Source organism: Castor canadensis, chromosome 6 (assembly GCF_047511655.1).
Source record: "Castor canadensis chromosome 6, mCasCan1.hap1v2, whole genome shotgun sequence".
NCBI lineage: Eukaryota > Metazoa > Chordata > Mammalia > Rodentia > Castoridae > Castor > Castor canadensis.
In genome coordinates this window covers 36170182-36196080 of record NC_133391.1, presented here as the reverse complement: position 1 = coordinate 36196080, position 25899 = coordinate 36170182, and the positions used below count along the sequence as shown (strand labels likewise).

Genomic DNA, 25899 nt, shown 5'->3' with positions numbered 1-25899 from the left:
CCCAAATTGTAGTCATTTTAATGGTGTGAAGTGGGGTGATTTTTAAAATATTTGCTTAGATGTTTTAGTTATGATCAGTTGGAAGTACAGACTGCAGTTTATTTACTTCATCATCCTTATAGCTGATATCACCAATTGTAATTATTAGACTTTCAATATATCCCCTTTTCTTCTTACGCGTGTTGCTATATTTTGTCCTTTATTTCTTTCTGTGAGTAGGTCTAATTATTATCTATTTGTTCTATGATACAGCTGTATTTAGTTTTCCCTTAAATCTATTTAGTTCTTTTTCAGCCTTGTGTTTGTGTGTGGGGGTTGAACTCAGGGCCTCACATTTGCTAGGCATGCACTCTAGCACTTGAACCTTGCAGCCAGCTCTTTCTGCATTGGTCATTTTTGAGACAGGGTTGTATTTTGTGCCCAGGCCAACCTAAACTACTATCTTCCTATTGTTGCTGCTACCTCCCAAATAGCTAGGAGTGTAGGCCTGAGCCATTGCTCCTGGCATTTTTCATTTACAAGATTTGTCTTGTTCTGATTCATAGCTTCCAATTCTGTAGTGAAGTTCTCTATCTGGACAACCACATTGCAGAATGCTATTAAAAGGTCAATGAAATCACTACCTATGGTGCTCTTTCCACTTAAAGACCTCACATTTCCTTTTCAAAAATTTTAACTCAAATGACAAACTGGGAAATTGTGTGCAACAGATAACTTAGAGGAAAGAGCAACAGTTCCAATATTAAAAGAGAAACTGAAAATTATGTCACCAACCAATGTCAAAGATAAAAACTGGAAAATTTTTAAATCTTAAAAGTGGACTAATAAACATGTAAAAGTAATGCACATCTCATTAGTAAACAAAATGAGGTTAAATGATAGTGATATACCATTTATCAAACACTAAATCAGCAAAATTATTAAAGATATGAAAAAGATTCTGTGCTAGAGAATATTTAACAAAATACACTCATTCATAACTTACTGGAGTAAAAGTAATTCTTTTCTTGCTGGTGCTGAGGTTTGAACTCAGGGCCTCATGCTTGCTAAGGAGATGCTCTACTACTTGAACCATGCTTCCAGCTACAGGAGTAAAATTTGATAAAACTGTTGGAAAGTCACTTGCCAGACTGTGTGTATATTGTCACAGTGGTCCCACTTATAGTGACTTCTTTAAAGAAATAATTAGAAGTTTTATGCTTTGAAGTGTTTTATGAAAATAAAAATATTAAGAAAATAATGTACAAGGATGTCTAAAGAAGCTGCCTTTCACATTTTTTTAAAAATAGGGATGGTAATAAAATTAAAAATCAATGATTTTTTTTATTGTTGTGCTGGGTGGGGGTTCATTGTGGCATTTACAAAAGTTCTTACAATATATCAAATATATCATATTTGAATTCATCCCCTCCACCTTTCTCCTTCATTCCCCTCCCCACATTCCTGGAATAGTTTCAACAGGTCTCATTTTTCCATTTACATACGTGTACACAGTATTTGCACCATAGTCACCCCTCCCATACTCCTTCCCCACATCCTCCCCCTCCCACTGATACCCACTCCCCCATAGGACCTGTTCTGCCCTCCTGTTTTCTGATTTTATAAAGGAGAGAAAATGACATTTTTGTTTGTTTAAGATAGCTGTACAAGGGGTTTCCTTGTGACATTTCCATGTATGTATGTATTATAGCCCAAATTGGTCCACCTCCTCTATTTTCCCTCTTTCTACCTTAGTCTCTTTCTTAATGTTGATTTCAGATTTAAAAATTGTATATTAACTCTTGTGTAGAGAGTACATCAGCCATATTCATCTTTTTGACTTTCTTCTTTTACCCTCCCTCTCTTGTATATGACCTCCCTTTAGCATGACCTGTTTTTCATGTTATTAAAGTAATGATTGTTTATGGCTTTATTGAAGAAGTACTAAATGAGTACTTTTCTCTGATTGGTACCACTGCCAAGGACTAAGTATAATACTGGGGATGAAATAAGTGAGTGAAGATGTAGATTCCAATTTTCTTAACTATTTTTGAGGCAGATTCTTGCTATGTAGCCCAGTCTGGCTTTGAACTTGTGGTCCTCCTGTCTGTGCTTTCCAAGTGCTGGAATTATAGGCATGTGCCAACACATCTGGTTTAATTTTCTTAATTCTGATTCTTATTTTCTTTCATCTTCTTCCACACTTACTTTAATTTCATGTGACATGCATAAGAGGCTGAAGTACCTCTGTCTAGTGAGAATTTCTAAATGTCAGAGATACTTCGTCATATTCCCTCCCTCTCCATCAAGGAAGGCACCTGGAGTCACAGGCTCCCTGAAGTGCTTGTCAGATGTAAGTCCTCTCTCCCAAGGCAGGTGTCCTTTTCATGGATCAGGTCCTTCTCTAGAGAATCCCTTCCCCTAGATGAAGCTGAGGAAGGGGATCAAGGTTAGGATTTAAGTCCAGGTGGCCTACCCCTTACACTAGGACACAGCTGTAAGGCTTTAAACATATGAATAACTCTGGGTTAAAATCCAATTATCCTATCTCTGAAAGTGAATTCTTATTATTTGTAAAATTAATTCTCTTCTTTGCTGAAGTCTTGAGATTCCTCCACTTTTATTACTAAGTACATAGCATTTACTATGTGGTGGCCACCATTCATATGGATAATTAACTCAGCCCAATACAATGAGATAGTCATGTTATTTTATTCAATTTGCAGATTAGGAAGTTGGATCTTGGAAAGGTACAGTTTCTAGCCAAAGACCAAACAACAATAAATGCTATAGGATGTCCCTGCTTTTAACCCTTTACCATGGCTCCACATTTTTTGTTGGGTAGTTATTTCAACAATTGAGAGCCTGGACAAAAGCATACAATTACCTTTCATCAGCTAACATTTTAATCATGAGACCCCCTCATCTATTTTGTAGGTTACAGCTTCTAAAGTGTTTCATTTCTATAAATGGAAATTGTGAACTGGATGATCCATGAACTTTCCATGTGCTTCTCTATTTGTCCTGCCACTTTCTAATGAGTCAATCAAGGTAATAAATGTTTTTATTTTCTTTGCAGGAATTCCCCCATCCCAGGTGCCCTTGGTCCCAGTAACTCACATTTTCTTCAGCCTTTGTGGGACCCTCCACCTCTGTTTGGCAGGTATTTTTGTTTCTACAGTTGAGACCACACAAGAAATAAACAGAATCAGGAGAAGGAGCTCAAGACATCAGATAAACTAAGTGCCAAGTGACCTATATAGAAATGAAACATAGTTATTAAAATAGTAGCTATTAATTATGAGTTTGCACAGTGAAAAAGGGACCAGTTCCCCAGTTGTTGAGGAGAATGAGGGCTTATAGGATAATTCTATCCCTGAGGGATAGCCTTCTCCATACATAAAAGGAATTTTTCTAGAGAAGTCTACAGAGCAAAGACCTAGAGCTATTAGTGCCGTCCCTAATTTCATGATTTCTGCATTTCCCAGCATTCCTTGATTATTCTAGTACTTTCCTCCTGTCGATTCCCATATAGTCTTAGTTATTGATGACATCATTGGTGGGCAGAACTGTATCTGAGAAGTTTGGTGACTGACTTGAGGGGTGGGGGGTGGAAGAAGGAAGAGAGAGAGAGAGAAAGAGAGAGAGAGAAAGAGAGAGATAGAGAGAGTTGTACATTTTGGAACATTGAATGTCATCTAAAATATCACTCAAAATCTCCTTGATTAGAAATTTTGCATCTAAATCCAGCTTTCTTAAGGGAGTTATTTTAGATAATTTGTGGACTGTATCTTTCTTAGTTAAGGAAAATAATAGTTTCATACAGACTTTCCATTGTTCAACAAGAAATCCCAGAACCCTCCAGCTCAATGCCATCTGTTTCCCAATGTCCTTTACTCTTAGCAAGATGCCCAGCTTAAGCTTAGCCTCTTCGCACTTGCCTCACACCAGCAGCATCTTTGTCTCCAGAGTTGGGTTCCATACCCATAGAAATGGCTCATTGGCCTGCACTTCTTCTCTTCCAATAAATAGGTCCCAGTCCCTGGCCAAATGCTGCCTCCTCTAGGACATACAGAGCACAGCCACTGCCCCACACATCACGTAAGGCTGTGCCAGGGCCAGGAATCATCCCACACTCATTCTGGAGCCTTTATGACAGCTCCCAATTCTCTGAGAGCACTTGGTGCCTCTTCCCCTAACTTATATCTAAAAAAGCACAAAAATGACTGCTATTTCTTTTGAAAGAAGTTGGGAGAATGCTAGAATAGGAAGACTAGAAAGTAGCATGTGCAATTGGTGAATCTGGGTGTATTAAGGAGTTCCAATTATTACATGGATTAGATAATAACCTATAAAGTGAATATGCCCCTTTCCCCACATGCCTGTGGTTTATCCTAGGTATGCCCAAGAAGTAAGATATCTCCAACTAGTCCCAAACTAGATATCTATTTTCTACTGCTGCTTGTTTGAAAACAAAACAAAGTGGTTTAATTTTCAAAATTCCAGTGTCCTAAGCATCTGACTGAAACTTCCTATCTTGCCTCTTTCATTCTCATAATTACTCCAAATATTGCATTTGTTTGACTGAAGTATGATCTGCAGACCACTGCTTCTTCTATTCCTTCCAATTATCAGTCCCTGTTGCCTCCATTTCTCTCCCTATAAAGTAAGTATGATATAGCTTGATATGATGACACACATTCTCTTGTCTAGATGAAGGACACTGTGGCATTAGTGACTTCCTACCATACCTACATGGCTGCATATAAATAAATTCAGTATGAGCTTAACTTCCCACCTCTTTTAGGCCACTTCCTAAAATACCAAATTTTACTGCAGATAACTATAACTGATTTCATAAACTTATCACTAGAAAATTCTGCTGAACCCTCAACATTTTTGTGGTCTTATTTTTCTTTATGTATCAGTCTTCACTATTTTGTTAAATGGTCTTTAATATTCTAAGTCTTTTCCTCACCTCTGCCCATTAAAGGCATCTAAAGGTTGAAATAGAATCTCCCTATTTTATCTCAGCTTCTTTTAATAGTATATGAAAAGCTACTGGTTCAGTAGACCATGAACTTTTAGGTAATTTGTCATCTGTTCAGAAAACCATGACCTCAACTTCTCATCCCTAATTCTAACTTGATAGCACATACCTTTTATATATTTTTTCTTTCTCTTGTCACAAGAACCCTTTTTCAGTTATCATGTTATCTCTCTTCTTTCTCTTTCTCTGATGGCCAAACATCTTAAAAGAATTTGATTTATTGTCTTTCTTCATGCTTTATCTCTGAATCACTAATACTTTTAGATGAGTTTCTACCTTTCACCAACACATCATTAAAATGCATATATCACAATATATTCAAAAGATGGTTCTCAGTTCTATCTTGTTTAATCCTTTTACAAAACGACTCTAATAATTAGAATAACCCAGTAATCTTGGAAATTCTCTTAAAGAACTACCATCCAAAATATAGATTTTTTTTTCAAATATTAAAACATAATTATGACCTATAGACTATCAAAGATGATAAAGACTGGCAGAATTTCACTGTACTCATTTTATATTGCAATAAAGCTTCAGTATTAAAATCAAAACCTATAAAAAGAAAAACAGAAAATATAAAGAGATAAAAACTAAGTTACAGTATCATTGCATATATGTAGATACAAAATTTCAAAGGAAAATATTGATACGTTAAAACTTAATAAAGTTGAAATCCAAAACTTCAGGTCACATACTTGATGATCCAACAAAAACTGGATGGTTCTTGGCTTGAGGATTTTTATTGTGATGTTATTTTAAATGGGAAGATAACTTGAATTCTGTAAGCATCCAAGAAGGGTCATTGTTTCAAATCATAGTATATTATGCTCTAAAGGAGACTGCTTTATCATGAGAAAGCATTGATGAGTCAGAAGAGCATACAACACAAATATTCATACTATTATAACTCTTTTGCAATGAGATATATGACTATATATAAAATATATGCACATATATTATTCTCATGAATGTAACAGATAATACATAATCAACTAGCAATGAGATTTTAACTGAGACTTATATTTTAATGCTTTTCTGTATTTTTACATTTCTTGTTTTATAAATGATTTTATTTTGTGATAAGATTATAATAGTAAAAAAGAAAGAACATTTAAATATCAACCACAAGTAAACAACATTCATGGAAAAATTTTCATGCTATTACTAATCAAACCTATGCAAATTATGTTGAAATAGCTACAAATTTAATTTGGGAAAGTATGTGTAAGTCTGTGTATATGTTTCTCTCTGTGTAACATTGGTAGAAACAGTGAGATAAAAATGGATAGTCTCATGGACTGATCATAAGAATGAAAATTAACACACAAACTTTCTGTGGGAGCAATTAGGGAGCATGTATAAATAATCTTGAAAAGATCCATTCACTTTACCCACTATTATAGATTAGAAATATAATCTTCAGATATAATCACAGATTCACCAAAATGGATAAGAATGCTTACAAGGGAATTATTTGTACTGCTTTACATGGAAAGAAAGTTAGTCTTATTGTCAATAAATGCATGACTATTTCTGTTGACAAGATAAAATACTATATGTCATTTGAAGACTATTTACTGACAGAAGATTTTCATAGTATAATTTTATGTGAAAATGTAGGATACAGAAATCCTTCTTTATGCATACTATTATATGTCTAAATATCACATGATATTATACATTACATGCATATATCTCACACTAAATATACAGATATATATTATCTTAATTTCACATACATAAATTAAAATTTGAAGACTAATGGTGTTTCTGCATGTTAGCAATGATTATTTCTGATAGTTGGATTAAATGTGGAATGAATTTTATTATTTATCACTTCAAACTTTCCCATATTATAATAATCAACATTCTACATTTTAATAGGATAAATCTAAGTGTTTTATAAATAATTTCTTATGTTGGAAATCCTGCAGGAAAAATTGGAACATTTTAGCCTCTCCAATTAATTCACATGCTTCCTCTAGAGTTCTGAGATTTCTAGAATGTCCAAAACAAGTTGTACATATCTTGTTTTTCTTCTTCAAAAAAACTCCATATTTTTATGAGTTGATATCCTATTACATGCTTTTTACCCAATTGGTCACAGAAGGCTTAAAGGAAGCAAAAGAGACAATTCATACTTTAAAAATACAACTGTAAAATATTAAACCAAAATAGTGAAATCACATTACCTGTGAAATCAGTGATAAATCAGTATTTATCATCAGACTCTTTTCAGTGAGTCTGTCATGTGTTCCTAAACTGAAAGATTTGCTCTTGTGGAAAATTGTTTCACAGGGCTTCAATGGCAGGTAGTATTCATTCAGAAAGACACCCACCTTCACATGTGATTCGGGTCTCTTGTGCCAGGCTGGATATTCTCAGCATCCATGGGCACACAGGCACTAAGAAGTGTGTCTTAGGACACTGAACTCAACCAACCACATGAGTCCAGAGCCTGTCTTGTGTAAAGGGGTGAGATTAACAGCTCCATTCTCCACACAGCCCAGTTGCCTGCACATAGACCCTGCTATGACTACAGTGATGTCCTCCTGCCAATTCTGACCCAGGTCCTTTTGTAATAGACTTCCAATCTCCCAGAATGGCTCTCCATTTAAGTTTCACTGGAGCCTAAAGCTGTGAATTCTAGATAGAAACCTAGTATTATTTCCTTTAGATTTTCAGAAAATTTCTCCCTAGGAATCCATATTTTTCCTCCTAGAAATAGTATGTTAGAGCTCAAGTGAAATTTCATAAACATTCCTACCCATTAATAGGATGTTGCCAATGGCAACCAAGGACACTATATGATTTCAGGATTTACGTGGGTTTTTTCAAGGGTGGTATTTGAGCTTGAAACTTATCAACTTAAAATGTAACTTGCTACATTCTACTTTACAACTTATATTAGATTCAGAAAAAAATAGGACATTAACCCTTTTCTGCTACTTATTAGTTGTGTTCTTAAGTAAGTTATTCAATATCTTTTGGCCTCAAGGTCAGAGTACATGATATGCAAAGTCCTTCTCTTGGAATCTAACCTTCTCTGAATCTGAGATAAACACTCCATTTTCATAAATTATAAAATGATACTCAGACAAAGTATCATGTAAATGCTATTAAGAAATCAGTGTAAGAACAGAATTAAAATAAAAATTTCTGTGTTCCTTAGTCACACTTTTCACTACACTTTGCCAATGTGTTGCATGCATATCTATGTGTGCATGTGAGTGTCCATGTGATAAGGAGGTGCAAGAGTTGCAGCACAGACCTGAGAAGATGACATCTGCATTCTTTTTGTGCCTTCTAGTGCCACCTCCAGGCTCGAGAAGGGCACCACCACATGTGGCACTCCTCCCCTGTGCAGTTCATGTCATCCAGTCAGATGGGCCCTAATCCATCCCCAAAATGAGCAGAGCCAGTGGCATTGAAGGCCACATCATGCCTAGCTGAATGATGTGGGCATCATTCAGGTGCCAGCTATCATCATAGAAGGTGTCCTAAGAGCCCTTGTGGTAGATCTCTATTCTCCTGATACAGCAGCCTCCACCATCCAAATGAAGATGTTCATCTCCTAAGAAGAGAAAGTCCAGTTAATAGGTTGTATTTTTTACAGTTGCAAAGCATTTCCTAGGACTGTTGATTCACATATCTGAACAAATGAAAGTGCCATCTTCTGGGAATGCAGACAAATATGGGGCAGATCAATGTACAAGGCATGAAAGTAGTGGGTGGGTCTTTGTTTCTGAGTGAGGGAGTGAAGGAAATGGGGCAAAAGTAAGATAAGAATACTTGGAAAATTTTGAGGCATTCCATGATAAAGTGGAGCTCTTGTTATTGATTTAAATTGTCTTTATTAATAATATCTACTTACAAACACCAGAGAGGTGTTGGCTGCAATCATCGTCTCTTACCCATGGACTGTCATGTTATCTCACCTCCCCAATTTTCTTATCTTTCCTTTAATCTCTTCTCCCTCTTACCAGGTCTGGGTTGCATTGTGGTAGATAATCATAGCATTCTTCTCTTACCTGTGCAGAGATGGTGCTTCCCTGGGCACAAGGAAGTGTTCCAAGGACTGCCATTTGTTAATTATCTAGAAGTAATTCATTCCTTAAGCTATGAAACCTGTGTCCCCATACACAACCACTCCTTATTCCAATATATTTCTCTTCTGTGGTGAGTGATCAGCTCCACAGCTGAGTTGATTGCATATGTCTCTGGCATATTCCAGGTCCTAACAAGTGTCACAGTATTCAAGCACCTTGATTTTCTACTTGTCCCCCACACTGGGATTTGTCATTCACCAGTCAGGCATTTAAATATAGGAGGAGAAAAGACCTTAAAGAAGAGACGGTTGATTTTCAATTCTAGCCCCTCACTCCCCATCTACAGAGCCAATTAAAGTCATTTATGATCTTATAACCACAGTCAACTCCAACTTCTCTATTGCAGTTATTAGTAATTTCTGGGTGGTGTATTGTTGTACACAATGCAACGTGAAGTTTATTTCCTTCACACTGGAAGTTTTCAGTCCAGGTAAAACCATTTCCTTTTCCAAAGTGAGTGCCCACAGAAAGTGAGTTCCTTACAACTTAATTATCTGCATGGCATATTGACAGTATGGAGAGAGAAGTTAGAATCACAGACAGAGCCACACATGTCTTCATGTTTCACTTACACATGTTCAAAGGAGGGATTATTGTTCCTTTATTCCACATGAAGTCTTGGACTCTTACTCTAACAAATCAATCTAGTGGCTGCAAAACTCATGATTTCTCCATTCACAGTGGATACAATTCCTGAGTGTTGAATTACTCCCATTACAGGAAATATCAACCCACCAGATGGGAAAGAATGCAATTATGCTAGTAATGACTCCACAAAATGAAAGAACATGGCCATCCTAGCAGCCTGTAAATCACAGTGGCAGCATTCATGTTCCAACACATGAATGTTCCATCACAGACAGTTGCTCACTTTTCATAAAATTTCACCTCCATTCTCTCTGAAGAGAGAATCCTTCTATCAACCTCAAACCCAGATCAGTTTTGTTTATAAGAAAGACAACAGGCATGTCAGAAATGGGCCCAACTTTGAGCTTGAAATAGAATCAAAAGGGGGACGCAGAAGACAACCCTGTTAAGAAGGAAGTTACCAAAAGTATAAAGAAATCTTAATATTTAAAGGGGGTTACTTGAAACTATTTCCTAAGGAAAAATACATAGGCAAGGAAACATCTTATGGTGGAAAGTCAATTGTTAGTATGATATTCTTTATTTCGCTTTGGATATTTATTCTTTCAGTGTACCTATCACCAGGGGTTGAAGAAGATCTGTTTTTTAGAGAGAGAGAGAAAGATTTTCACCTCATTACCTTGTCCACAGTTATAGGCTTTTGAATATATTCATGAAAAGAATTTTGAGACAAGTCATAAGTTGGCAATGGGAAAAGATTTTATTAGGCAGGTGATACAGAGCCAGCAAGAGATAGTGGAGGAAACATGCCACGAGCCCGCAGTGTGTTGACTATAGGCAAACTGGGGTTTTCTCCTATCGGGACTGTTGATAGTAGCTGAGTAGCTTAGGGGAATTTAAGTTTCCTGCAGATAAGTATTTTCAGTATGTTAGGCACCTGGTAACATTCAATTGTTTTGCTGTTGCAAAGTTTTGATGTTATTATTCAAGCATGGAGACATTGGGTCCAGGATGATCTTACTAATCAAAGTATCTTTGACATGGGGTCCTTGTTTTTTATATCTGTTATAGGACCTCTTTTGATCAAAAGACTTGCTGTATCAGATGTTTTTAAAGTTGTAGACATATTACTCATCTTGAGTAAGGTGAGAGAAATTATCCCTACTGTATATTCTACTTAATGGTAAAATGGGGAGTGATATTTGGAAAGTGCTAAGAAAAGGAATGTGTGTAATTTCTTTAGTACAATGTTTAATCTTTCAGATCTAGCAATTTTTCAGTTTTAGCTCTTGCTTCTGGTTTGTTTTTGCCACCTGTCCCTGTTAGCCTGCCTTATATGCAACACATGACAAAAGACAATTAAAAGGTATTCTCCTTTCTTCATTTCTTTCTAAACTCAGATTATAGTTATACTAAGGAACAAGAATTGAACATCGCTTTGGAAGAAAGAAAAAGTGTAGAATATATTAAGTGTTTTCTATGGTTCCCAGACAGATGCTATTAAAGATGAAATAGGAACTCTTTGATTCCACCAGATGCTTTCTAAATGACATATTACCTTACTATTTAACCTAGGTAGACTGTTACCATAACAGCTTGCACCAGCATCATCTGTATGGCTATAGTCATGGATTCCCCATTCCTGGTGTTGACATTCCCAGAGAGCAGAATCATGCTTACAACAGGAACGTGAACAAACCAAATTTTTCCATGCCCAGTAATGGCATTTTCAAGACCAGGTACAATGAGAAAAATGGATGTGCTAGTTATTTTTATATGACAATCACGACAGCAGTGATTCAACTGTCATCACACAAATTACCCCACTCCCTCTGGGATTTCCTCTACTCTCTCAGAGCTGGGACTGTCTCCACCAGTTGGGATCAATTTCAGACATGTTCCATCTTCAAGAAAGACAGAGACACAACTTAGAGGTAGCACAGGTTAGAAGGTAGAACACATAAGTAGATGAGATGAATGGTTATAATTTAATCTGAATGTTGTTATAACCTGCAGGAAAAGAAAAACGAGGGAATTTCAGGTGGAAAGCTTTGAATTTCACCATAGAAAACTAAAGTTCATCTTAAGCATAGTTTTGTTTTCATTTTAAAATGGAAATGAAGGCAACTTTCCTTTTGATGCTATTCTCATCAATACAAACCATAGAAAAGGAAATGTTTGTTTTTTGTAGGCAGAAAGATGGAAAAGTCACTTAGCTGGTTAGTTTTAAAAGAACCTATACCTGAGAATATACAGGTTGAGCGTCCCTGACCCTCAAATCCAAATTCTAAATTGGTCCAAAATCTGAAAAAAAATTGAGCTTCCACATCATGTCACAGGTGGAAATTCCACACCTCACCTCATGTGAATTGTCATAATCAAAGCAGGTGCACTAAAATATTATGTAAAATTACTTCAGCCTGTTCATACAAGGTATATATGAAACATAAATGAATTTTGTGTTTGGACTTGTATCCTAAACCCAAGATAATTCATTATGCATATGCAAACATCCCCAAAGCTGAAAAAAATCTAAAGTGAAAAACTCTTCGGTCCCTAGCATTTCAAATAAGGGCAACTCCCCCTGAATCTCATGCTTTTAAAGGTCATGTTTTACATTAAGTTAATAATAAGAAGACCCTCTAATGTTGACAGAATAATCCTCACACTTATAACCTCTTTAATAAAATTGACAGAATTCAATACTTTTGAGCACTTTTAGCATTAAATAATTTAAATATGTTCTACAGTACGTCTTGTGGCAGATGAAGATTTGGTCATCCATGACTGAAATATTTAATATACCTTTTGTAATCACAGGTATTTGAACCAGAGGTGGACAATTGCTTCAGGGAAAGTCAGTCCTTAATATGTCCTATGGTTCTTCATATCACCTGCCTTAAATTTTTCCCCCACAAAGATTTTTTAATAGGAGTTGACAAATTGACTTAAAAATTCATAGGTAAACACAAGGAAACTAGACTGTCCAAAAAATGTCAGAGGATTTATATTATCTGACTTTAAAACCCAATATAATGCCACAAGACATTAATCAAGATAATATAACACTTGCAAGGGAGAACAAAACAGATTGATGAAACAGAATACAGAGTCCACAAACAGATCCATATATATAAGGTTGAAGTGATACTGGATAAAGGCACAAATGTAACTCAGTGCAGTAAAGCAAAATTTCTTTTCAAACAATGGTTCTAGAACTGGAAAACATTTTAATTATAAAATGTGCATAACAAAATTTGCATCTTAACCATGTTTAGGTGGACTGTTCAATGACAATGAGTACATCCCCATTGTTGTGAAACAGTCACCACCATCCATTTCCTAAATGTCACCATCCCAAACTGAAACTCTGCTCCATTCAACAATGCCCCAGGCCTTTCCTCCCAGCCCCTGACAACCATCCTTCTACTTTCTGTCCTTTTGCGACTGGCTTGCCTCACTTAACATAATGTCCTCTATGTTCATCCATGTTGAAGTATGTACTTTTTAAAGGTTGAATAAGCTTCTATTGTATAAATTATATCACATTTTTATTACATTATTGTTGTACTGGGATACATTGTGACAAATACAAAAGTGCTTACAATATATGTTAAATTTACCCCCTCCATTATTCTCCTATATCCCTCTCTCTCCCCTTAGAATAGTTTCAACAGGTCTCACTTTTCCATTTTCATATATAAGTATGTAATAGTTTTCCATATTCACCCTCTTATTCACTTTCCTTATATCCAACCCCTCCCACTGGTGCCAGCTCCCAGGTAGGATCTGTTTTACCTTCCTGTCCTCCATTTTTGAGAAAAAATATATTATTTGTATAAGATGGCTCTACAGGGAGTTTCATTGTGACATTTCCATGTATCTATGTACTATATCCTGAATTGGTTCAGATCCTCCATTTTTTTTCTTTCTGTCTTAGTCCTTTTCTTATGGTGATTTAACAGGTTTAAAAATTCTATACTCATCCTTGACTAGAAAGTACATCAGCCATAGAAGATGACTTGATAGTTTTCTCTAATTAGTAGAATGTTGCAGAAGTGATTGAATATCACTTCTGAAAATAGGTTAGAAAACACTACTACATCTGTATTGAAACCACAGTCTCTCACACATTTTTAAAACAGGTTTGTGGTTCTTTCAAAGTAAAAATAAGAGAGGGGCTAATATGGTGGATTAGAAACAAACAGTACTCACTGGCTTCTCAGCAACTCAGAAAACAGCTTCTCAGTGAGATGGGTGATGGAGGAAGCACACTGAAGTTTATTATTGGACAGAGACTTGGAGAGACCCAGAGACTGGTTATTGGAAAAGAGAACAAGAAAGGCTGGATTATCACTGAGTCCATGGTGGCACAGAGGTGTACTGGCAGAGGCAAGGCATAACAGAGAAGGAAAGAGAGAGAGATGTACTGGGGAAAATTGGTACAGAAGTAGATGCAGAGAAGAAAGGCAGTATGAATGTAGCTGATTTGGGAGCTGCTCAGCATGCTTCCTCTTCAGAAGTGCTCTGAATTTCTCAATATAAAGTATGGTACAATAACCTTTATAGAGATAGATATATAGATAGATATAGATACATAGATATAATTTTTTTCATTTTTTATAAATATTATTTTTGTTACTCTTTTTCTTCTTCTTCTCCTAATGGTAAAGTTCTTTTATTCTCTCTCTCTCTCTTTTTCTCCCTGTCCCTGTCCCTCTCCCTCTCTCCCTGTCCCTCTCATCTCTTTTTCCCTCGGTTTGTTCTTTTGTAAACATGCTCTTCATTTTCCAACTTTCTCCCTTTCCATTTTTTGACTCTTCTATTTTCTCAAGCTTTCTATTTTCTTCTCTCGTTATTTTTTCTTTTAATCATTTTTCAGAATTTTGGTTGTATTATTTCTGCCTCCATCATTTTGTTTTTGTTATAGAATGGTGGGTGTCATAGTTGGTACTTGGTTTTTACTTTATTTCTGTACCTGGCTTACTGCTTATTGGTTACTGTTACTTGTTTTTCCTTTTCTGTAAAGAGCTGAGGATTGAGCATGACACTTTGATTACATTGCATAGATGCTCTACCACTGAATGACACTATCAGCCCAGCTAAGAGTCAATGTTCAGTGCTCTAAACACAACCACTCCCACTCAAACTTCAAATATAAGTATAGGGGAATAAAACACACAGGGGATAAAGACACACCCCTGGACATCCACCCCCTACAGTAACAGCTTTTCAAGTGTTCAAAAAACCAAAACAAATGAAAAAGAATTAGTGCATGTCTTTTCATTATAACCTGAATGTAAATGGTCTTAATTCTCCAATTAAAATACATAGACTGGATGCTTAGAAAAAAGATCCAACAATTTGCTTCCTGCAAGAAACACACCTCACCAGCAAAGACATACACAGACTGGCAGTAAAATGCTGAAAAATGATACTGCAAGCAAATAGAATCTGAAAGTGAGCTGAAATAGGTACATTCATACAATTAAAAGCAGATTTCAAGGAAAAATTACTCAGAAGAGCCAAAGAAGCTGATTCCATACTTTGTATAAGGAATAATACATCTATAATATGTAATTATTATCAATATATATACAGTGATTGTGCATCTAATTTCACAAAACAAAAACTACTACACATCAAGGTACTGATATGTACCTATAAAATGGTGGGTAACAAGCAGCTAAGTAATCTAGGCAAAAAGTCAAGAAAGACACTTCAGAGTTAAACTGCATGGTAGATGAAACGGACTTGACAGACATTTACAGAATGATCTATCCAACAACTGCACAATGCACCTTTTTTTCAGCAATCAGTGAAGTTTCTCCAAATATATATCATATTTTAGGTCATAGAGCAAGTTTTAACAAATATAAAAACATCAAATAATATCTTGTTTCTTATCAAATCATAGTGGAATGAAACTTGAAATCAATAAGAAAACCTGCAGAAATCATACACAGACATAGAGAATGAACAATATGTAGTTGAATGATCAGTGGGTCATTGAAAAAAATTGAGGAGGAAATTTTAAAACTCCTGGAATCAAATGAAAATAGAAATGCAAATACCAGAATTATTTGTATGTAGTGAAGGCAACTGTAACAGGAAAGTTTATAGCTGTGAGAGAGTACATTAAAAGGCAGTTAGATCTCAAACAAATAACCTAATGATGCATCTCAAGTTCTTAGAAAAACAATAATGAGCCAAACTCAAAAACAGTAGGAAGAAAGAAATAAAGATAAGAGCTATAATTAATGAAACAGAATCTAAAAGAATAATACAAATATAAAAATGAAACAGAGAGTTGGGTTTTTGAAAAGATAAACAAAATTGACAAACACTTTGCCAAATTAGCCAAAAGAACAAGATGACCCAAACTAGTAGAGATAAAAAGGGAGATAGTATAGGGAGCACTGATATCCAGAGGATTTTTGGGAATATTTTGAAACCTTACATTCCATAAATTGGAAAATCTAGAAGAAGTGGATAAATTTCTAAACATGTATATGAGAATCCCTAAATAAACCAGTAGCAATGAATGAAATTGAAGCAGTAATAAAAAGTCTCCAAAGAAAAGCCCAGCACTGGATACATTCACTGCTGAATTCTTCCAGAACTTTAAAGAAGAAGGAACCAATGCTTATCAAAGTATTCTGTGAAAGAAAAGGTAAAAAACACATCCAAAACAAAATCTGAAGCTAGTGTTATTATGATACTAAAACCAGATAAGGATTCAACAACAATAAAAAATTATAGACCAATATCCTTTAAAAACATAGACTCAAAAATTCTCACTAAAATACTTGCAAACTGAATGCAATACAATACTTTAAAAGTTCATGCAGAATGGTCAAGTTGGTTTCATGCCAAGGATGCAATGATGGTTCAACATTGGCAAATCTATAAACATAATACATCACATAAATAGAATCAAGGATGAAATTGCACAATCATCTTAATAGATGTACAAAAAAGCATGACAAATTCAATATCCCTTTATGATAAAGTCCCTAGAGAAACTAAGCATAGAGATTTCTCAGTGTAATAAAGGCTATACACAGCTAACTCATAGCCAACATCAGGTTAAATGGGGAAAAATTAAAAACATTTCCTCTAAAATCAGGGATAAGACAAAGATGTCCACTCTCCTTTGTTCACCATAATACTTGAAATTTTAGCCAGAACAATAAGGCAAAAGAAAGAAATCTGCCATCTGATTCTTGACAAAGGTGCCAAAATGTATGTTGGAGAAAAGATAGCCTTTGTAACAAATGGTGCCAGGAAAACTGGATATTCAAGTATAGAATACTGCAGATAGAGCTCCAACTCTCATCCTACACAAAAATCAATTCAAAATGGATGAAAGACTTTATGTATGACCTAAATCTCTGAAACTACTAGAAGAAAACAGGGGAAACACTTCAAGACATCAAGATACAGTCTTCAGCAATGACTTATAGAAAGAATTGACAAAGGTGATTCATCAAATTAGACAGATTCTACACTGCAAAATAAATAATAAGACTAAAAAGATAACTGTGGTATCTAGGGGGGAAGTCATGAAAGTAGAATTGTAAAATAATGAATTAGAATGAATAACTCATAATTTGAATAATTAAAATAGTGATAATTTTATTGTTCCTTTCTACATTCTTCAAAGAAGTAGTTAACTCAAGCAAATATTTCACAAATTTAAATAATTCAGGTTTTACTTTGCTAATTTCTAAACAAGATGATACCAATACACAATTATTCAGAACACTTCTTTGTAAATGTATTTCTGTATGTGTTTTTTAATCAATTTGTGTTATTCAAGTGAATAATAAAGGTAAGAATGAAAAAGAAAAAAAGTAGAAAAGTGACTATTAGGGAAGCAGATGAAGATCTGGGGTTAAGGGGGTAAGAGATGGGAATGGGAGGTGGTGACAAAATTAAATTAGATCCTTAGACCACAAAGAAAAATTGAATTTAGAAATATGAAGGCATATGTATGGAAAGCAAGTTTATAACATTTAGAGAAAAAATATTTACTTTGGGTAAATACTGTTTCTTAAATAAGATGCAGATTAACTATTATTTTTAAAGTGAAAAGATGAGTCACAAACTTGGAGAATATATTTGCAAAATAGATGTGGACTAATATCAATATTATATTTGTTAAATGTGTATATTTAGAAAATTAGGCAAAATAGTTAAATGATGTGGCTACTTCACAGAAGGAAGCAGATGGTATGAATTAGGGCCAAGGCTTAAGTGGTAGACTGCTTGCATAGCAGGTGCAAAGCCCTGAGTTCAAGTGTCAGTATTGCTAAATAAATAAACAAATAAAATAAAACGAGGGATTTGGCCATTAAATATATAGAAGATGCCTAAACTTATTAGCATTTAGGAAACTAAATATTAAAATATCAAGGTATAGCTTTATACTCTCTAGATTAGAAAAAATTTACAGCTTTGGATATTTGAAATGTGAGAGAGGATATAGATAGTTAAGAATGCAGATGAACTGCTAGTGAAATTCAGTCCACCTGATAAAGTTGAAGAGTTGAAGACATGTACATCCTAGCACCTGATAAATATATTGCTTCCTATAAAGCCTAGATAAACACTCAAAAATATGTCATAGACATTGATAAGAATACACCAGCACACTTGAAAATGGTAATTAAAAATTCAAATGACAGTAGTCAGTTAACAATAAAATAAATTCATTGAGAATTATTTACTTAAAAAGGAGAGCAGATGTTACATGCAAGAAAACTAAACAAGTGTAGCTACTGCAACAACAGATATGAAGCTTAGAAATACAACGTTGAAAGATAAAATCAAGTCTGACAACACTAAATGCAGCTATTTTATAAAGCTTACAAGTAAAACTAAATAATATTTCTGTATCTATATTTATGTGGATTTCTACTATATAAGAAAGCAGTGTAATGAGAAATATAGGATGCAGGATAGACATCATCTCTGGGGGATGGGGCAGACAGGTGGATGAGAGAAGAAAAACATAAATGGAAAGGAGGGGTTGCTGAAAATCCTGGTTAAATTATGGGTTTAAATATGTTTCACTATGGTTAATATGCCATATATATTTGACATATATATATGATATTAGACACATATGATATTTTAGACAATTTTGTCTAATCAATATTACACTAAACAAAGAAATTAAAAACATTTTTAAAAGTAAATACATTAAAATATTTGTAACATGACAAGAAATAATACAAATTGTGGGTATAAACATATCATATCGTTCAAGCGTTAAGCAGAAATATTAATAATGCATGAAGAAAGGAAGTGTTTACTTAAAATAAAAGAGAATTTGACTACCATGATTCAATTTCAACAGCAATAAAATGGTAATTTAGCAAAAAAAGGTATCATCTGGGCTATAAATTTGACACTAATTAAAACATACAAAATAGTGAAAATGTTTAGAAAGTAATTATTCCTGTGTCAGATTAATGAAATATAATCTATTTAAAAGATTATTAAAGAAGTTAAAATACTCACAAGATCTTATTAAAATCTATTTGGTTATATACAGATTATAGAAACTTATGCCCAATAAGATATCATATCACAAGTGATATGTAATGAAATAAAAAGGTAAAGAACTATATTGTTAATAATTTGTCGAGATGGAGGTGTGGCTTACATAGAAGAGTGTTTGAATCCAAGACCCTGAGTTCAAACCCAAGTACTGCCAAAAACACACACAAAAAGAAAACCCAAAAAATATGTCTAATCTTTCTTTAAATATTCTATAACTATATAAGATATCTTACAAATTGGTATTTTATATTCTTAGGCGTGTTCTTCTCTGAGTGCTAATATTTTATATACTGTCTTTATTTTATTCTTTGATTTCTGTATTGTGCAAATTTTTAACATTTTTCTAATTGCAAAAATATGATATCTTCATTTTTTCTGATGAATTTTGCTTTTGGAAATGATCTTTATCAGAAGAAACAAACAGCAAAAAAATTTATAAATGAAATACATATTTACTGGAGTTCCAAATTAGTTTTGCAAGTTCTATTTCCCTTGAAATAGTTATTTTGGGTAGTGAGTAAGGGAAGTGTGGGTTGGGTATTGGTACTGCAAACATAATCATATCCCAGAACTCACTAAAACAGCTGGTGAGGAAAGGGGAACTAGAAGCAGGATGCAAATTAACTAGTGGACAAGAGATTCTGATGACTTCAGTATCTTCCAAAATCTTTGGAAACAAGAGATAGCAAGATAGAGTTCCATGTCTTCCTATTAAATGTGAGACATTGTAACTAAACCCAAGTAGCATAGAAGCAGTAAGAGGAATTATTCTTCCACCTGTCAAGGAAGTTGCACAAAAATCTCTTTATCCCAGGATAATGTAACAACATTTACCATACAGAAGGCAACCAAATTGTTTGTTCTGGAGCAGATAATTTACCAAATGATGTCAGAAGTTTGCATTCTATGTTCAAATTTTGAGGCTGTTTAGAGTCCTTTGATTAACCTTTGGGGAATACTTGTCTTTACTCCTCAATTCCTTGATCCAATTTCTCCCCAGTTTTACTACTGCACTTTTCTTCTTGACTTTATCACCCCATTTTTGTTCATTCATTTACTTAAGATGTGTACCAGATCTGTTAGGGGAACAGAGGTATGAATAAGTACTCTTTCTCGCATTCTACCAAGAGGCTCATGACCCCAACATGCAAGTAAATCAACATTTGCAGTTTGCTGGAATGATAAGTGCTGATTGTGCTCCTGATTATTTGCCAAGGCTATCCACTTTTCTTCAGTCTTGTGACTTTATCTACAGAATTTTGCCAACTTCCCCACTTCTCCCTCCCTTTCCAGTTTGCTTTCAGTTCTGCATCCAGTAAAACTTATACTCCATGTGTGGGGAAAGAGCAAGTGGAGATAAGCAGAAGCAGTGGGTAAGCAAAGGAAATGAGAATTTATTCTGAGAACTTTGGAGAATTCCAAGAATTTAATCAGGATATGATGAATAAAATTACAATTTAGAAAGGTAATTCTAAAAACAGATGGAAAATATTAATTCATAGGATTTTATGGGTATAATTTTTTAAATTTTTATTTTATTCATATGTGCATACAAGGTTTGGGTCATTTCTCCCCCCTTCCCCACTCTCTCTCTTACCCCCCCACCCCCTCTCCCCCCAACCCCTCACGATCTGGCAGAAACTATTTTGCCCTTATCTCTAATTTTGTTGAAGAGAGAGTATAAGCAATAATAGGAAGGAACAAGGGTTTTGCTAGTTGAGATAAGGATAGCTATATAGGGAGTTGACTCACATTGATTTCCTCTGCATGTGTGTTACCTTCTAAGTTAATTCGTATTGAACTAACCTTTTCTCTAGTTTCTGGTCCCCTTCTCCTATTGGTCTCAGTTGCTTTAAAGTATCTGCTTTAGTTTCTCTGCATTTAGGGCAACAAATGCTATCTAGTTTTTTTAGGTGTCTCACCTATCCTCATACCTCCCTTGTGTTCTCTCACTTTATCATGTGATCAAAGCCCAATCCCCTTGTTGTGTTTGCCCATGATCTAATGTCCACATATGAGGAAGAACATATGATTTTTGGTCTTTTGGGCCAGGCTAACCTCACTCAGAATGATTTTCTCCAATTCCATCCATTTACCAGCGAATGATAACATTTCGTTCTTCTTCATGGCTGCATAAAATTCCATTGTGTATAAATACCACATTTTCTGAATCCATTTGTCAGTAGTAGGGCATCTTGGCTGTTTCCATAACTTGGCTATTGTGAATAGTGCTGCAATAAACATGGGTGTGCAGGTTCCTCTGGAGTAATCTGTGTCACAGTCTTTTGGGTATATCCCCAAGAGTGGTATTGCTGGATCAAATGGTAGATCAATGTTTAGCTTTTTAAGTAGCTTCCAATTTTTTTCCAGAGTGGTTGTACTAGCTTACATTCCCACCAGCACTGTAAGAGGGTTCCTTTTTCCCTGCATCCTCACCAACATCTGTTGTTAGTGGTGTTGTTAATAATGGCTATTTTAACAGGGTGAGGTGGAATCTTAGTGTGGTTTTAATTTGCATTTCCTTTATTGCTAGAGATGGTGAGCATTTTTTCATGTGTTTTTTGGCCATTTGAAATTCTTCTTTTGAGAAAGTTCTGTTTAGTTTACTTGCCCATTTCTTTATTGGTTCATTAATTTTGGGACAATTTAGTTTTTTAAGTTCCCTATATATTCTGGTTATCAGTCCTTTCTGATGTGTAACTGGCCAATATTTTCTCTCACTCTGTGGGTGGGCTCTTCAGTTTAGAGACCATTTCTTTTGTTGAGCAGAAGATTTTTAGTTTTATGAAGTCCCATTTATCTATGCTATCTCTTAGTTGTTGTGCTGCTGGGGTTTCATTGAGAAAGTTCTTGCCTATACCTAAAATTATGGGAGTAATTTTATCCTTTTATACAGATTTTGCAGGGCTTGACAGGGGCAAATGCATAAAGAATGTTGGAAAAAATACCATATTTTACATGTTGAAAATATAACTGTTAAAGAACTATTTTAAGTATATTTTCTTAATATTTTAAAAGATGAATTAAGTAAGAGTTAAACTGAATGTGCTGAATCCCAATAAGGAACTCAGAAGCCCTAGGAGAGCAGTGGAGTAATGGGGCAGACGAACCTTGCTTTACTTGCACAATATGGCAGGTAGCACTGAGCAGTCTGGACCCTCACCAAATGGCTGCTTTGGTGAACACCTGATTTTTTCAGACAATGTCTTGAGATTAGACACTGATACTTCCTTAATACAGGACACTGGGGGCTCACACCTATAATCCTGGCTATTTGTAAGGCAGAGATCAGGAGGATCACACTTCCAGGCCAGCCCAGGAAAATAGTTGGTGAAATTCCCATCTCTAAAATAACCAGAACAAAATGGACTGGAATTGTGGCTCAAGTGGTAGAGTGCCTGCTTTGCAAGCACAAAAACCTGAGTTCAAACCCCAGTCCCACCAAAAAAAACAGAACAAGCATCCCAACTTTCTGTTTTGCTAACTGTTGCTACCTATATCAGTACCATTTAATGACTAGATTTTATGTTACATTAATATTACAATAGAACAGGCATTATTATAATTACTTTTGTCCATCAACAAGTCTTGTTCTTAGTAAAAAGCATCCAAACTATAAGGAAACTCTCCCTGTAGAGCTAAAGATGGAGAAATAAGTCTGGAGTGGCTAATTAGTGTCCCAATTTCCTTTTTTTCCAATCATCCAAAACACTTACTAAATTGGTCTTTTTATTTTCTTATTTAGTTCCTAATGATAGTACAATTTAATGCCATGGAATAGGTGGATTATCCTTGGAGACCATTTTATCTGCCCAAATTACCACAGGAAACTTATTAGCCATCTCTTACAGGTGGTTAGAGCGCAGATGAGCTGTATGGAAAGAAGTTAGTGAGCTCATCACCAACACGGGCAAGAACTGATGACCCTCAAAAAATAGAGCAACAGTGCAGATGAGAGAAGAGGGATCACTAATCAAAGTATAATTGCCAGAAATTCAGTATGATTTTATCAAATTCAAGAACTCTTTCTTGTTCCTTTTTAAACTAGACACATGGCAGACAATATGCTAAAAGTTAAACCAACTATCCTTCATGGAATATCCTTGAATTCATTGTTGCACCTTACCAGATAAGAGCTAGGGATGCCTCTCAAACTGTAGAAACTCTTTCCCAAAATGGGATCTTTGGAAAAACTCAGAATTTCTGCTCTGATTTTCTAGAACTTTGCTAGTTTTCATTCATAGAAGTCACAAAATACTAAATTGACATATAAGAATGTTGCCTTTAGTTATGAAACACAGATAGTGCCAACAGAAATAGTATTGCATTTTCAAAACCCTCAACACTACTTAGGCATCTTAATTCCCAGAAACAGCATATCTCCTTTCAACCGTATAACTTGTTACCACTCTTTCTTCCCACTATACATGTAATAACTACATCATAGTTTATATGTGTGAATTAAATTGAAATCATTAAAGCATTTACCATTGAACCAGTGATTTGGTAATGATCAATATGAATTTCTCATTTAGGCCTTTTTATTTTCACAGCTTCATATACTTGTATGAATTCTAATCTCCAGCCTTTATCATACTTTTTTTGGTGGTACTGGGGATTGAACCCAGGGTTTTGTGTATGCTAGAAAAGAAGCTCTACTACTTGGGCCATGTCCCAACCCCCTTTCTTTGTATTTTGCTTTTGAGATAGGATCTCTAATTTTGCCCAGGCTGGCCTCAAACTTGTATCCTCCTTCCTCTGTGTCCCGAGTCACTTATTAGAGGCATGTGTCACTGCACCCAACTCTTTATCATAATTTCTTTATTGAATTATTAATGATTTTCCATTTTCTTGGATTTCGATTTAGACTCCAAGATTGCTGCTACTCTGGACTCTATAAACCTTTCAATTTAAAAGAAAATATTTTGTCCCCATTTTTATTCTTAGTGCATAATACTTATATGCAATAAGATTAAATTATATATTGTCATACACACTCCAACAATTTCCCAAATGACAGAAAAATAAAAGCAAATCCTTACCAATATGCCAAGAGTTTTGAGGTGGCATCATCATGGGACTTTTCTTCCTGAGTATTAAGAAATAACTTCAGAATCCCCAAAAGTATACTCATGAGATGAAAACAGATCTATTCTTTGGAAATGAGAAGGCTATAAAGTTGAAGGTAGTGGTATTCAAAAAGAGAAGTCATTATAAAAGCTGAAGTTTTTTGTTGTTGTTGTATTTTTTTGCTTGCTACTTCCTTATCATGTTAGGGTATGGACAAAAAGGAAGTTAAATAATTTTCCTGAAAAGAAATTCCACAGAATAGGGGAAACTGTGCATTGTCCTGAATGTTCACAGTTTTTTGTATTTCTAGTTTTTCAGTTTTTCCCTACAAATATAATCCAATAATAAAATGATTTTTATAAATGACATAAATTATGTCACTAAGTTTTTTTTCACATTAGCAAACACAGTACAACAAGTCTATGCTAATATCAGAAGAAGTTACATTGCTCAAAGCTGGATTTTCTACTAATGTTTTGCTGGTATCAAGATAGGCACAGGAGGTGTGATTCAAGTGGTACAGTGCAATGTTAAAGCTATTGCAGGAATGAATAGAGGGGGGAATAAAGGAGAATGATGGAGGGAGTGAAATCAACTATAATGTATTGTAAGAAGTTTTGTAAGTGTCACAATGCATCCCAAGTACAACAATAACATGCTAATAAAAATAGAAGAAAATGAACTGCCCCCTAAAAATGTGGGCAAAGATTTTTAAAATCTCTGAACATTTTCTTGTCTAGATCTTCCATGGAATAATTTTGAAACTCAGTTTTTTAATGTTAATGGTAACATGAAAGAAAATAGCTTAGTCATTAAATGAGATTAGAATATATTAGTTTAAATTATTTAAACATTTGATAGAAAACCAGGAATGGCTTCTCTGCTCACAGTGGTAGCTTTGTGTTCTGATAAGCCTATATACCCTACAATTGCTTCTTTGAGAAAATTGTTTTCGCTCCCTTATGTTTGGTATATTAGTAATGAAAGTGCTAGAGGCAAAATGGAAGAAGAGTAGAAACTTTGTTCATCAGACTCCATGAATTAGAAGAGTCTGGATAACAAAGGAAAGCCTACATGCAGAAGAGCAAAAGATGGAAGAATAATGAGAAAATACAGCTGAAAATACAGCAAAAAACAAAAAGACAACTGAATAAATTAAGAAATGACTTACAACTTCAGCCTCAGCTCCCCCAGGGAGGTAAACCAGGTAACTTCTGCAACAGACTGGAAGACCTAGTTGTGGGATAACAAGCATACCTCATGCAAACCTTAACTCCAGTGTAGTGATTTTATGACACTATGATAGACCACCATAAGACAAGGCAGCCTTTCATTCACATACCACACACTGCCATGGCAAGGTGCTATCTTAAGAATGCCTTCTTTTTAAGGCTGAGGTACTTTGGAGGGTCTACAAAATAAGGAGCAATCACAACTCAGGATTTCTTATGACACCTGGTCAGTGTATGAGAAATTTCTACAAGAGGCTCAGGGAGACAGAGAGGTTTTTTAACTCAGGGTGATCTGAGA

The 25899-nt window shown here is 35.0% G+C and overlaps 1 long non-coding RNA gene across 1 annotated transcript; it reads right to left on the bottom strand.

Moving 5' to 3' along the window:
- Window positions 1-1568: 1568 nt before the first annotated feature.
- Window positions 1569-24654, bottom strand: LOC141424064 (uncharacterized). Its single transcript, XR_012448887.1, has 3 exons — window positions 24342-24654; window positions 3100-8606; window positions 1569-2410 (listed from the first exon to the last, which is right to left on the bottom strand). It is a non-coding gene; the product is annotated as an uncharacterized lncRNA (long non-coding RNA).
- Window positions 24655-25899: the final 1245 nt, after the last annotated feature.